Source organism: Mytilus galloprovincialis, chromosome 7, assembly GCF_965363235.1.
Source record: "Mytilus galloprovincialis chromosome 7, xbMytGall1.hap1.1, whole genome shotgun sequence".
NCBI lineage: Eukaryota > Metazoa > Mollusca > Bivalvia > Mytilida > Mytilidae > Mytilus > Mytilus galloprovincialis.
The window spans coordinates 9,145,152-9,160,192 of record NC_134844.1 but is presented as its reverse complement, the minus strand read 5'-3'; the positions used below and the strand labels follow the sequence as shown (position 1 = coordinate 9,160,192).

Genomic DNA, 15,041 nt, shown 5'->3' with positions numbered 1-15,041 from the left:
CTTTGGTGTTATAACTGAATTTGAATTCTATCATTGCGTAAATTGTCAATCTTTTCTTGGATATTATTTTATATTTATATTTGTAAATTGAGTAGATGGTTATTGTGCGAGTTGTTATATCTAATTGTTTAACTGTCTTAATACGCTAATGAATATTTACCATGTTATTTATTCTTAATCCAAATCCAAATCTTGCAGCGCGAAGTAACCGGTAAGTAAGCCACATATTAGTTTCAACATAAATGTATATATAAATTCTTTTAAGTCCTCAATATGCATGAAATAGGTGCCACTGGACATAAAGAAAACAATCTTTGAATCTAGGTATGGCAACGAATGCTATTCACATTCAATGCATTTTGAACTTCAGTCCTGAATGAGATTGGTTTACAGATTTCACTGTATAAATATTGTAACCGATATACAGATATGAATTTACTTTACTCTTATACATACAAGTATTTTAATACAGTGATCTGACATAATTATTTGTTTGAAATTTCTGGAATAAGAATAATGTTATATTATTTTCATTGTTTTTCAGTGCAACAGGTATTTTAGTCCAGTAGAATAATTGTTAAAAGGTTGTTGTTTATCTTTATTTATAAGCATTCACTAAACATGCTATATAAGAATAAGAATATTTCATTAAATGTTAATGAAAAGGGGACATTCTAAAACTATCATGACAATACAAAGACAGATGACATATTTCAAAACTTTTCTTGTCTTTCATGGTACAACTGATTTTTTTATAGTTTGTTCTTATGTTGTACTGTCACATGTCAGGGGGAATTGGGCGCCTGCTAACATGTTTAACTCCACCACATTCTGTATGTATGTGGCTGTCCAAGGTCAGGAGCCTGTAATTCAGTGGTTTTCGTTTGTAGATGTGTTAAATATTTGTTTTTCGTTCATTTTTTGTACATAAATTAGGCCGTTAGTTTTTCTCGTTTGAATTGTTTTACATTTGTCATTTCGGGGCCTTTTATAGCTGACTATGCGGTATGGGCTTTGCCCATTGTTGAAGGCTATATGGTGACCTATTGTTGTTAATTTCTGTATCATTTGGTCTCTTGTGGAGAGTTGTCTCATTGGCAATCATACCACATCTTCCTTTTTATACACACACACAAACATATACATTTGTATATAACGAGTAATATTTCATATTTTGTTTCTTTACATTCAAATGTTAATAAAGTTTTACTTTACATTTTCAATATACCAACTGATGCTCTGAAAAAAGGAATATATAAAAATCGTCATGTTATGTGACTTTGGACGATAGAATTTTTATGGTTTAAGCTTCTATTTTGACCAAAAAACTTAATATGGAGATTTGAAATTGACTAACAAGATGCAAAAGCTATAACCTAAATGATAAAAAAAAAAGATATATATATTTTACTATTTTTTAAAGAGAGGAAACATTTTTTCCAGAGTAGTACAAAATTGCTTTTTCTTCGTTGTTATTATGTGTGTTGATAAAAGTGAAACGGTTTTGAAAATGTCTTCACAATGCCTTTAGAATGAGGTAAAGTTTTCTTAGATCAGTTGATTTAAAAAAAAAATCACTTTCCGTACCTAATGAATCATTACTTTTTGTAAACTTTTGCGAGCCATCAATGATGTTAGTTGACTATTTTAATATATATACTTTTCGATTTAATTGTTTCATAGTTTTCATGTATTATAATCGATTATAGGATAGGAATATTTCTCATTAACGAAGGCCACTTCAATTGATATTCGGTAGATACAATAATTAATTTCTTTTATGACTTTCGTTATCAATATGATATTATCATTATGAATATACTTGAAATATCTGCCACTGGACATTGACAGCCACAATCAAGCATTTACGGTTTTTTTCTACTTTGGTTATTGGCATTATATCTTAATACTAATTAGTCAATGGTAAAAATTGAAATATTTGTATTTCAACATTGATTCAATTGTTTAATTAAGGGATGTAACATTGACAAATGATATACTATTTTACTAATGCATTGACTAACATTGTAATTATTTGTTTAAGCCAGTATGCCGAGAGGAAAAGGGGAGAGGGTGCTGCCAAACCGTGCTGTACGTAGGCAAAATCAAATACAGCTACCGGTAAACAGAAGGCTATGCCCAAGGAGAGCTGAAATTATAAGACAAAATATAGCCATTCCACAACAGCCGTTAATGCCACCACAACAGCCATTAATACCACCACAATAGCCATTAATGCCATCACAACAGCCATTAATGCCACCACAACAGCCATTAATGTCACCACATCAGTTATTGCCACCACATCAGTTATAACCACAACAGCAGTTATTACCACAACAGCCGTTTGTACCACTACAGCCAATTCTACAACCACAACTCATTTGAACTTCAAACTTCCTCAGCAGCCCGCTGAACAACAAGTTCCTGATCAGGGATGTGTACACCCAGGGCAGCCCACAGCTCGTAATTCTGTACAAAACGGTGAGATGTTAGTTATACCTACTAGTAATGATGTTGATGTGTTTGTACCACAAAAAAATATAAACCAAATACTAGTATGGAATTTAGAATATGTTGATTTGGCACAATTACTTTAAAAAAGAATTTGTTTCAAATATTGATCAACCGAAACAAGTGCTCGGTTTTGATGAATTAAGATGGGGACATTTTAATTGACAGAAACAAATATTCAAAAGTAAATCATTATCTAACTTAGGTGAGTGGACTGAAGGGTTTTTAAATTATATGAAAATTTTATTGCAAAGATTCCCGGAATTGGCAAATGAATTGATTAGCTACATGACGATTATAAGGGGGTGTACCTTTTGAGAACGTTTATAAATTTGACATGCAATTTCCACTTAGAAAAGCTCGTGATCATATGCGTGCATGGGACGTCATTGATGGGCAGCTATGGCTTTAGTTTATTGCAGTAGGCATAAATCATGTTCCACAGACATCTTCTTATACTTCTCACACAGTTATAAGTCCTTGCTACGATTATAATATTAAGGCCGTTTGTACTCGTATGAATTGTGTATACAGCCATGAATTCATTTATAAGATGTAGCCAGTTCCATCCTTCGATGTTCTGTACAAATTATTCATATAACAAGAATAATCCTCGAAGTTCTGTAATTTCGGACTATTCTGCTCCTAGGTATCAAAACTACCCTAGGGCACCTGATGCAAACAATTTTGCACCAAGTTATCAGTCCAGTGCTAGAGCTACAACGCAGTCAAACAAGTTTTTGAATACACATGGAAATTTTAACCCAAATACTCGTTTTTCGATAAATAATTAAAGATTTCCCTGTCAGCAGGCAAATGTTCCACGGATGCAATTTAATCGTTTCAAATTTTATAATTTTGTTTACAGCTTGCAATCACAGTATGATATTTGGTATTTTTGGTTGTACCCCTGTTAATACTACGGTTTAAGGAAATATTTTGACTGTCTAGGTACCCCGTTAAAATATTGGCAAATTTATTATATAGTGGTTTTAAATATGGTTTTCGAGCACATCATACAAGCAAAACATTAAAGTCTGTTTTACAAGATCCAAATTTAGCTTGGAAAAATCATGAGTGAATTCAAAAATGGTACAATTGCGGGGCCTTTTTATTATCGACCTATTTCTAATCTACGTGTTTGGAAAATAATTTTAGAAATTATAATGCATTATGGCATTTCTTATATTTTGGGTGACAAGTGGTTGTCGAGTTCTGTTTTAAATCTCTTTATCGGTAGTGCCAGAGTTATTCAAATACTTGGCTTACGTTTCAAATGGACTAAATTAATTTCAAAACTTTAAACATAAACTAAACCTGTATGACGTATGACCATGCCCCGTTTCACATTTAGTTAATATTAGCGGACATGTTTAAGGATGAATATTCTTATTCCACTGGGAATGCGTACCTTTCAGGCATTAGGTTTAATCATAAGATCAATGGTTTATTGGTCAACACTCAATCTTGTAATGTTCAAAAGATGCTCAGTGACATAAGCGACACGTCTGTCGTAAGCCTATTACTATTGGTATATTAACTAGACTTTTAGATGCGCTGAATTTAGTTTGTTATTCAGTATATGAAACATGTTTATTCAAAGCTTCATTTTCAGCTAGAATTTTGGGTTTCTTAGTTTTGAAGAAATTGCAAATTTAAGTTTTAATGAATATCTTATTGTAAAACGATCCAAGATATAATTTGATGCTTATTCAGGGTCACTTATTATAAAAGTTTCTTCTTAGAAAACAGATAAGCTGGGTAATTCAGTAACGACAATTCTGGAAAACAATAAACTAGTTCTATTTTTCCTGTTCGGTTGATGTCGGACTACATTGCCATGAGACACAAAGATTATGGACATTTTCATACACTTTAAAAAAAGGTTATGTAAGAACAAACCTTGTATAGTTGAAACACTTAATTTCAGGGTACCTGAAAGATATTTGGGTAATTGGCTCTTTTATTGTCATAGGAGCTGTCATATTAAGCTTATAGGTGCATCGTTCGGATTATAGATAGTTGGGTGTATTCCTAAATCAGATTCAAGGAGCTCTGAAAATGTTATTTTCTTTAAATTTCCTCATTGTTTGGTTTTCCCTTACAATGAATAAAATACCTTAGATGTTGACAGTATTGCATTTTAGCTGAAGTTTATGTTGATGTTGCCACATGAATATCAATTTAATGAAGTTCAAAGTATTGAATTTAAGTTGATGTTGAAGTTTTTGATGTTTGTGTTTAAGTTGATAATAATGTTGAAGTTGATAATATTGAAGTTGATAATAATGTTGTAGTTGATAATAATATTGAAGTTGATAATATTGAAGTTGATAATAATGTTGAAGTTGGTAATATTTAAGTTGATAATAATGTTGCAGTTGATAATGATGTTGATAATATTGTTGATGTTAAAATTGATTATGATGTTGAAGTTGATAATGACATCGAAGTTGATAATGATGTTGAAGTTGATTGATGTTGATTCTTGCTGTTAAATTTGTCATTCGGTAAATTTTATGGCGGATTACAAGTTGTGCAACTAGTTACTCAACTTGTAATTTTGGCGGAATTTACTTTAAGCTGCTATGGACTACCCAGTGGCTCCTGATATAACTTTGTTACTGCTGGATCGCCCTTCAGTAATTCAATCGTCATCAAGTTTTGATTGACAAGTTGATTGTATTTCTTTCTTGCAATAAATGCCATGACAAATTTACAGCCAAATAAAACCTAATTTCTTTAGTGATTTTGATTTATAGTTATTTGTTGGATTCATTAATTACATCATGAGGTCAAACAATGAGAATACAGATTTAAACAATACAAGTACACTTACATTTTATCTAGGCCCCCTTTCAAGCTATGTGTGTGTATATATATATATATATATATATATATATATATATATATATATATATATATATATTAAAAATTAAATACACAAAAAGAGTTTTAAAAGCAGCATTGTCTAGCGCTTTCAAGATGGATGAAAGCGCTAGACAATGCTGCTTTTAAAACTCTTTTTGTGTATTTAATTTTTAATATATAATTCTGTACACCGCTTGAAAAGAAACTTTTTTTGTATATATATATATACATATATATACAATAATAGAATTTAATTCAATAATAATTAAATTCAGTTATTGTAATTATATAACTTGGTATGCCTATTATTGATTTAAATTGACGGAGTGTTCGATTCATTTTATACTGGTCACTTTAATATGCTAATTAGTTTAGCCCGCGAAATGTTAGTCCGTGCAATTTACCTCGTGTGGTTTGGTCATTTGGATTCAAACCTTACACGGAGCTTGACCAAAGCTATAGAATTTACCCGCCCTCCCTTTTCCCCATTATGAATATTTTCTGCTGCTTTTCAGCTATCGTTTCAGTTTTGGAAGAATGATTATAGAACCAGCGTCATGGCATATATACCAGACTGAGTTTGGAGCTTTTCTGTATAATTGTGAATGGACAGGCGGAATTTACTTTAAGCTGCTATGGACTACCCAGTGGCTCCTGATATAACTTTGTTACTGCTGGATCGCCCTTCAGTAATTCAATCGTCATCAAGTTTTGATTGACAAGTTGATTGTATTTCTTTCTTGCAATAAATGCCATGACAAATTTACAGCCAAATAAAACCTAATTTCTTTAGTGATTTTGATTGATAGTTATTTGTTGGATTCATTAATGACATCATGAGGTCAAACAATGAGAATACAGATTTAAACAATACAAGTACACTTACATTTTATCTAGCCCCCCTTTCAAGCTATGTGTGTATATATATATATACAATTAAACTTTGTTGTTTAGCAAAATTTTATTCTGTTAATTTGGTCTCGTCGTTTATCTAAAAATATAGTTTAAAATATGTTGTAGCTAGTTAATAAATACGCAAATCACGTTACTATTTGTAAATAAAACCTTTAAAAGTAAACGTAATCAACTAAACAAATCTACAACTAAGTCAAACACACTTTAACCAAAACGTCATTGGTGTATCATACACTTATGGCACAGCTCATTTTTTTTTGCTGCAACACAGAAAATAAGTTGGGAATTAAAAACCCCTAGTTTACTACGAAATTTTTAATTTAACTATTTGACATTTCAATTCTATAAACGTGAATATTTATTTCACTAGTGTGATTAATTTTGATAAACAATCTCTAGACAGATAAGAAAAACTATATGAAAACTGTGCAAATGACGTTAAAATCATTATAAACATAATAATAGTACACGACAAGTTTGATGATTGATTGGACATTACCTTGCGTGAACCTGGTTGATATATTCCACATCTTCCAGTTAATGGTAAAATGTAATAATAAAATATAAAAGCAGATGAAAATTCATTTAGAATTTATTTGACTTCATGTATTGTACTGAAAATGCACAACAGACATTATCGGCTGTGTTTTTACTTTTTCATGTTTTTAGAGAAAACGAAAGTGAGAGTATTATAAATAGAAAAAAATGCAGCACATATAAATAGACACACAGCATATACATGATATAGACATCCAGTCAACCAGGTAAAATACAAAATATATAAATGTTCGTCGAGACAAACAAATCCCTTTCATATCGGAATGTCTTGATAAGATAACAGACGGGAAATAGATAATTTATTTACTATTATCATGATGAAAATATGTTAAATACGTCATACGCAAGGTAACGAGGAAGAATTTATATCTACCTAAACGCAGTTTATTTAAATAGGGACACATAGTGTGTGCATAGATAAAAAGTCACAAGACGTCATTGTGAATGTTGTAGTGTACATTAGACTTTAAAAGTAACCTAATAGTGTTCTGAAAGATTGCATGGTTAGATTCTCATAGATCCATGATTGACTGATATTTAATATTTCTCTGAGTAAGTATAATACGTAGTTTATTTTTCTTTTTCAAAGTTTAGATTTGATATCTGGTTGTCAATATTTATTAAAAATGTGAAAAAATCTAAAGTTGCATTACTATGCAATGATACAGCAGAATTTCAATAGATCATTTAGTACTTTAAAAAAAATGTAATTTACAACAACATTTACTACTTGCTCTTATCATGATTATCCAAAAACAAAGAAAGAAACAAAAAAACGCCAAGCCAAATTCAAACAGGGGGGTTCATACAACGGATGAACACAACTGTAATGATTCTGGTATTTAACAAAGGCAAACCGGTTACATAGCTATTTGAACCTCCCACCTAATGTTTCTAAAACAGTTTCAGTATTGACAAAAATTGTGTTGGATACCCAAACAGACATAAAAGGTTATCCTCAATAGGTTTTTTATACTGTTTTTTTCAAATATGTTAGCCTCCAGCTTAACTGAATGGAAATGCAAAAATCGATTGAGAATAAACAAATTCGGGTCTTAAACTAAAATTGAGGTAAATACATTAACTATAAGAGAAAAACAAAGATACAACAGAAACACTGAAGGGCAACAAAAAGCCAATACGACATTGTAACACACACATAAACGAACTATAAGATAACAACTACCATTTTCCTGACTCGGTACAGGAAATTTAAGAAAACAACATTTAAACCTCATTTAAGCTAAAGTATACTGCTACAAAACAACCTTTTATAAAGATCGACATATTGCATTTCCTCTTGGAAGATGGATATTTTTACACTTATACCTCGAATTAGACATAAGCGGTCATCTCATTTGCAGAATTTATGACACACGAGACAATTTTAATTCTAAATTTATCAGTTTACCTCCCTTTATCAGTCTTTAACCAGTTTAACCTGGATATGAGATATACATTCCCCATCTAGTTCGTTATCCCAAAACTTGCATCAGCAAAGAAGACTTTATGAAACGTCACTAGTGAGTTAGCAGAAAGAAGTTTAGCCAGGTTTATGTCATAGAGATTCCTGTTCATTTTTACACAATCATCGGAAGATACCAAGAAATTATTGCTAGATATTTCGTATTAACTTCACAAATAATACGTGAAGGTTTTGACATATAGATTTCAGATACAGACGTTGTTTATCATCGTAATAACGAACTATAGTCTTGTATTTGTCTTAGTATATAAATGATACTTACAGTTTAGTACAGTTGTGATAATATCCTTTTCATCTCGCCAATGAGTTGTTGCACAGTGTTCATTTAGTGTATTCTTGTTTTTCATTTTGGCTTATGTACTCTACAAATGTATATATGTCCTTTTTTTCTGTTAACATAGTTGCACTGTGGTAATTTTGTATATTCTTGTACTTCTTTTTGGATATAAAAGTGATTTGTCTATAGGTAAGTTTGTTTCTCTCTTTAAATTTATTTGTTTGATTTAGAGTGATTACAATTTTAACACAATATTAACTGCTGCATCCCTTTTAACATGTTTACCAAATACTGCTGTTTGTTTTGTTCACACATTGTTGTCAAAACAATGGATTTATATGCGATTTTCATACAAGTGACAGTATATCAAGCTATTAAATCAGGTTTAATCCACAACTTTCTACGTGTTCGTTTGATGTGTTTAAGCTTATGATTTTTGTCATTTGATGAGGGACTTTCCAATTTGAATTGTCATTGAAGTTCGATATTTTTGTTAAGTTTATTTTTTATCAGACTTTTTTTCGTGTTAATAAAATACAATTAAATACAATACACCTCAATATATAGTTAACTCATCAAGCATTGTTCTAACAAAATTATCACACCGTCCATGCAGTGTTCACATTTTGTGGTGTCAGTGCCCTTAACTCAACTACATTCCCATTGGTAAAAACAATGTTATCAAAACTAAGTTTTTAGTAATGCAGTCGTTGGTCAATGTAGTCTAGTGGCCTAGAGTGGATTGAGGGTCCATAAAACTATTCAAAACCAGAATTATATTTATGGAAGAAACAAATATAAGAATAAAGAAAAATATCACAAAAATACTGAACTCAGAGGTAAAGGCAATTTCTTATGTAGAAAATGGTGGTTGAAAACTGGTTTTATAGCTAGCTAAACCTTTCACTTGTATGACAGTTGCATCAAACTTCATTATATTGACAACAATTTGTGAACAAAACTAACAGAACTAATAGGTAAAAATGTCATAAAACCGGGTTACAGCAGACAATTATAATATAAAAACAAACAAATATGTAACAAAGGGATTGATAAGTACATGTAAACGTCATATGTATCAAAGAAACACAAAAAGACATATAGACAAAGCACATAAGATGTTTTTTGTGTATAATTTGTCAAATGTATATCTGTGTTGTGCTTTACAAAAAAAAAAGCTTAAGGACTTGAATCCCTGTAGAATCCTTGCCAAAAGATGTTTAAAGAAGAAGTTTATGAAATTTGACTTTAGTTACATTCATTGTGTTGATCAGATCTGAAGAGCCTGTTTTTTTGTATTACCAAACTGGCAACACTTAGGAGATAACTGTATTGTATTTTAAGCTCCGACGGCATCAATTGGGGATTTGATGGTCGCAAATTAAGTTTACTGGCGACGCGTTAGCGGAGACAGTAAACGGGTATTTGCGACCATCAAATCCCAAATTGATGCCGTCGGAGCTTAAAATACAATATTGTTATCTCCATTCTAATGAAACTGACAGAAAACAACGTTAAAACATGTATTTAAAATCTGTCATATGCCGTCTGCGCTTGCGCGTACGTCCCATAGCATCTATTGTCAATTGATGCCATGTAAGAAAGTGACGTTATCCAATCAAAATGAACGTTACAAACGTTGTTGCATTAGAATACACTTTTATATAGGTATGTTAAATTTTCATCACACAATTGTTTTGACATTGAATGACTTTCACTTTATTTGTGTTCAAGACAAATTAGGTATGTAAGCACACAATTGCAGAAGTTAACATTGAATGCAATGGAGCTTGAATAAGTGGTTTTGCTCAGATTAGTAATAAGCATTAGCCCGAATTAAAATTTTAGTAATTATACCAAATAAATTAGAATTGGTCAAATATTTTGTTGGTAACTATGATGCATCAATTGTTTTGTTATATGTTGGTGACAAATAACAGCCCTCTAACTGCTACAATAGCATTCATAATGCATGCATACTGTAACAAGTTAAGAATGAGACAGTTGGTATCCATTTGTTTGATGCATATGGTCGAGCTGTTGACTTTGCCAATTGTTTCGGAACTTTCCGTTTTGAATTTATCCAGGAGTTCAATATTTTTGTTATTTCACTTTTAAAAGTTTGATCTAAAGTTTCCATGCTTGTTTTAGTTAAGACATAAGTCAATAAAACAATTAAAACAAACAAACAAAAAGCAATAAGCAATAAGAGGATGTGGTATAATTGGCACTGAAACATGTATCTTATGACTTAGTCTAGTTTAAGTCTATTGTAAGTAACACGTAAAAAACAATTAAGGTGGCTCGGGACTATTCGAAGTTTCTATCAGAAGTGCCGTATTTTTTGTTATTTTATTCTTTACAGAAAGTGAATCAAATTGGTCGAAAAAAAATAGGGGGTCACGGACCATTTAAGCCCAGAATTTTACTTTTAAAAAGGTATGTAAAAGGGACCATTTTTCAATGAAATGATAGGGAAAATAGAGGTGTTGACATATTTTTATCGAAATATCAAAAAAACGTTCTATGACATTTTGTCCAAATCTGTAATACATAAAGCTAAAATATAGCTTAAAAGAATAAGCAAATAAAAAATATAGGTCACGGACACGGAAAAAAATTTATTTGGCATTGAAACCAAAAATTTTGGCGGGAAAATGGTGAAATTGGGTAAAATTTCATTTTGAGCCTTTTACAGATACCCATAGTGAGAAATAATATGATATCTATTAAAGATATCATATCACATAGTACGAGACAACTTTTTCTTTTAAAAATGGCTGCCATTGCGTATTGGTTACCATGGTAATCAAGTATAGTTTAAACATGAAATTGTTATTTTTACAAATGATAAAATATAAGAGGCCCTAAAAGGCACCTGAAATAACCAAATAGGTAAAAATATACTAGTAGTATATAAATTGTGTGCTGAAAGCGTACATCACAGTGGCAGGTTAAGAAGGGGGACCAGGCCCCCCTTTCTGTGAAAAATTTGGTTGATTATATAGGGAATCTATGTAGCATGACCGGACCAGGCCACCTCTTAGGTAGTCAGTGGGTCCCACTTATGAAAATTTGTGGATCCGCTTCTGCATCAAACAAAATAGACTGAAATCAGTTGAAAACTTATATAAAATCCATTAACATTCAACATTGAATCCCAGGCGCGGATCCAGAGGGGGGGGGGTTCCGGAGGTTGGAACCCCCCCTTTTTTTTGACGATCAATGCATTTGAATGGGGATATGTAATTGGAACCTCCCCCCCCCCTTTGTCCTGGGTTAGGAACCCCCCCTTTTGTCCTGGGTTAGGAACCCCCCCTGAATCCGGTTCCTTACCTGGAAGAAGAAGGTGAAGTGAAGGCACGTGCGTCAAAAGTACATTCTAAATTACTTACCAAAAAAAATCGGCTATCCTGCGTCACACTTAGAACCCAATGAGACCCACTGAAGGGTTAATACAAGTAATTTCTCACTTTTTGGGTACCATTTTTATTTTCACTACTGTATGTTCAACAACCATTTATTATTTCACAAGATTTTGTGCAGATTTATTTTTGTCTTCTAGGCCACACTTAAAAATATTTTGGTTTGCCCAGTCAACACTGAAGTTGTGAGTTTAAACCTTGTTCATCCAAGTGCAATCAACTCAAACCTAAATTGACCAGGATTGTCAGTTTTAAAAATCACAGGCTGGTGCTTTTTTCTGGGTACTCCGGCTTTCTCCTTTGAGAAAAGCTTGCCGCAATGAAATAGCCCAAAGGTGGCGTTAAAATACCAACAATCAATCAATCTGATCTTTGAATGCAAGGTATTACTTTGTTTATATGTATCATGTTTTCTAAATGGTGTAACTGTTATATTTGTCTATTGTTGAAGGTATTAAATTATAACTTCCATCTCTTTGATTGACCTGAATTCATACCACACTTTGGAAATGGTTTTTTTTTTTTTGTGTGTTGAAGGTAAACATATAATAATATCCACATCTTTTCATACCAAGTTTTCTAAATGGTGTTGTGTTGTGTGTTGAAACTAAACATTTATAATATCCATATCTTTGGTTGATTTGGACAAAGGTTATTAAAACACGTTAAGTGTTGAAGGTAAAACTAAGCAAGTTTTCTGAATGGTGTATCTTTGGTTGACTTGTAAACATACCAGTCAGGATCCTGTAATTCAGTGGTTGTGTTATATATTTGTTTTTCGTTCATTTCTTATACATGAAAAAGGTCGTTAGTTTTCTTGTTTGAATATTGTTTTACATTGTCATTTCTTGGTTTTTTAAATATTTAAAATGAACAGTTCTTATCAAATGACAAACTAAAAGCTTAACACATCAAACGAATGGAAAACAACTGTCATATTTAAAACTTTTTATGTCAAAACTCGGGGAACAGCCATCAACATTGTGTATCGTAATGTAGCGTATCTTCAACCAGAAGCAATACAGCTTAGGCCGTGTTCACGTTGACCTAAACTCGGTGTTGTGTTAGTGTAACTAATGCGTAAACTAAACATAATTGAAGGTCTTTCCAACAAAAACAATGTTTGTTAATATAAAAGAAGTAAAATTAAGTTTAAAAAGTCATTTCAATCGTCAAATGATAGCTTATTGTACGCTGATTCCAAAAAAAAATGGTTCCTTTACAATATTTTTAAATAAAGGAGATAATTCTTTTCTTCCGGTTTGAAAAATGTTACTTCTGATAATATTTGAATATTTAATTGACACTGATTCCAAATATATATGGTTCTATATACTTTTATATTTATAAAGTACAAAGAATAGCTACTTCCGGTTTATACAAGGTCACTTCCGGTTGTTTTTTTCAAGGTTAACACATAAGTTTCACAAATGATATCGGATATGTTCCTTACGTCGTAACTACAATCCCCTTCCCTTTCATGAATATGACCTACCGAATTAGACTATTTACCGGATTTGTAATCACATAAGCAACACGACGGGTGCCACATGTGGAGAAGGATCTGCTTACCCTTCCGGAGCACCTGAGATCACCCCTAGTTTTTGGTGGGGTTTGTGTTGTTTATTCTTTAGTTTTCTAAGTTGTGTCGTGTGTACTATTGTTTTTCTCTTTTTCTTTTTCATTTTTAACCATGGTGTTAGATTTATGAGTTTGACTGTCCCTTTGGTATCTTTCGTCCCTCTTTTAAATGGTTTGATACCTATTGCCAAAAGTCTCATGGCTTTAACATGTATACATGTGAGGTAAAAGCAAAGGTCAAAATCTAGAACGTCAAATTAAGCTATGACCTTGGGATCAATTTCAAGGTTATAACCAAGGACCTCAAATCAAAAGACCATAGGTCTGAATTATATTGGTTAGTGAGTTATATCACCATACCCATATTTTAAAATACAAGCGCCTTTTAAGTTCAACGTACCCTTGCAATCAAAATTTACGTGTTACGACATGTCGCAACTAACAATTTAGTAAAAATAATTTGTTGACATCTTATACGGATTTTGGAAAGTAAAAAAGTGAAAATAAGCCAAATTCAAAAATAAGAATATGACCTTGACCTTTGACCTTGACCTAATTTTCAATTGTTTGGACCAGGGCCTCAAATCAAAGGATCCTTGGTCTCTATCACTTATTGTTTATATAAACTCATCACAGATACCAGGACTAAATTTTGTATATACGCCAGACGCGCGTTTCGTCTACAAAAGACTCATCAGTGACGCTCGAATCCAAAAAAGTTACAAAGGCCAAATAAAGTACGAATTTGACGAGCATTTAGGACCAACATTCCTAAAAGTTATGCCAAATACAGCTAAGGTAATCTATGCCTGAGGTAGAAAAGCCTTAGTTTTTCAAAATTCAAAATTTTGTAAACAGTTAATTTATAAATCTAACCATATCAATGATAATTCATGTCAGCACAGTGCTGTCTACTGGGCTGGTGATACTCTCGGGGAAATAAATCTCCACCAGCAGTGGACAATAGAAGATAAAAATGCATATCACTTATATCAAATGCATAAGGGGAAATAACTCTCATATGACGCGTTCATATTTCTTCGATCAATGCGAAGGATATAACGAGCAATTTTATAAAAAAAAAACCAGTATTTTGAAAGAAAACTCCTTCAAAGAAAATTATTTGGTTACGCAGCGTAAATTTCAAAGGCGTATCAACTGTTCGATATCATATACCAAATATCTGAACGAATATTGCGAAACAAATATTTATCGCAAGAACAAAATAAGGCGGAAGAAAAAAGAATAATCAGAAGAAAAACAATAGGTCTTTCCACAGAAAAGTGGAAAGACCTAATTAAGTTTCAATTGATAAAACGCAATGTTTGTATGTAGTTTAAATCATGTTTTTTCTACATGCAGTCGATAGTCAATGTAGGACTAGTGAAGGATAAGTGTACAAAAAACTAGGCAT

The 15,041-nt window shown here is 32.0% G+C and overlaps 1 protein-coding gene across 2 annotated transcripts in view; it reads left to right on the top strand.

The window, feature by feature from the left end:
* Window positions 1-7,312: 7,312 nt before the first annotated feature.
* LOC143082263 (uncharacterized) overlaps window positions 7,313-15,041 on the top strand; it is a 45,118-nt gene continuing 37,389 nt past the window's right edge. For both annotated transcript variants that reach the window (XM_076257862.1, XM_076257864.1), the window contains exon 1: window positions 7,313-7,410. The gene's annotated coding sequence lies outside the window, so the exon portion shown is untranslated. The remainder of the gene's footprint in view (window positions 7,411-15,041) is intronic.